We start from the raw sequence: 1394 nt of genomic DNA, 5'->3' as shown, positions 1-1394 counted from the left end.
TATTGATCCAGTTTAGCAGAGAAAACAGGCACAGCAATATTTTTGTGCCAAAAAAGGCGCATATTTTATGTTCTAATTTGTTTATTTGTATCAAAAGGATGCGTATGTTGACTAAGAAGCTTTCATGTATCACACAAGCTGCACGAGCTCAAGCACGCTCGCTGAGAAGGAGAGTCTGCAATGGTTGGTTTAAATAAAATGGCTTTTTTTTATATTTATAAAATGATTTTTCTTTTACCGATATTACAGCTCATCTCGCCCAATAAATAGGTGAAACAGCCCTTTATGGACGCTCTCGCTGCGCATTATTTACTCTCAACAGGTTGTAAAGCAGCAAAATGCACAAAAGGATTAAACGAGTACTCACATTTCGAGGCGCTCCTGGGACGAGCTGCTCGTGCAACAAGTCATTAACAGGAAACCTTAACGCTGACAACTTTTGTTGTTCAGTTTCCTCTAATATGGCAAAAGATGCGTCAATGAAAGTACGCAGAACGCGTGCGTGAACGCATGCTTTTTATTGTCCCAACTTTCCTTCAACTTTTCCTTCTTTGCAACTAATCTTTTATGATCCGAATAAAGGTTCAAGTCGCAATCAGCAGATATTTTCCTTCGCCTCCAAATCTTGACGGCTGTCCGCACAAGATGTTTGGTTTTACGCAGCAGTGATTGGCGCAGCGTTCATCCCAATGGCGCACGGAAAAGAAGAAGAAAAAAATTAGACTCCGACTCGCAGTTTGGAGTGGGTTTTACTCCAGTCCGAGACTGATCAAAGTCCATCAACGCAAAACGAATACGTCCTGGTGGAGAGCAACTCCTGGAGCTGCTCGGATGCTGTTCCGCTGATTTCTCAGCGCAGCCGAGTTGTGAGCAGAGGTGGAGAGAGATAAGCAATCTTTCTGAAATGGACCCGCGATGTCCAGTTACATGTGAGCGCTCCTCCGGGTCCTAAAGATAATACTGACAAATCTCAACTTTAACAGATTTAACGCTATTCCTGGTAGTTTTCTTTTGCGCCAAACATCTCGGATACTAAATACAATCAGCTACTTGAGTCTGCAGTGGTGCTGTTACAAATCGACGAGTAACAGCCATTCGATCATGTTTTGTGGACTTAAATAGTCGTTATCAACTCTTAATACGCGCAGAGACTCCACTAACACAGAACATTTCTATAGAGATACGTGAGAATCGCTATGAATGAATGAACTGCTTTCTGCGGAAGCGTCCAACAGCACGAGGATTAAAAAAACACCAACTTTAGTCGACCTAATGCTGTTTGGAAAACTCTAACTGGTTGGAAACAGTATGCAGCATTGTCCCGTTGTCTTAAGTAATAAGCAGTCGGCACCTAATCTTGATAACGCATTGATAAAGTGAGTTTGTTACAAGTG

The sequence above is a fragment of the Nematolebias whitei genome, chromosome 9, assembly GCF_014905685.2.
Source record: "Nematolebias whitei isolate Nwh7 chromosome 9, NemWhi1, whole genome shotgun sequence".
NCBI lineage: Eukaryota > Metazoa > Chordata > Actinopteri > Cyprinodontiformes > Rivulidae > Nematolebias > Nematolebias whitei.
Note: the sequence above shows the minus strand (reverse complement) of the source record.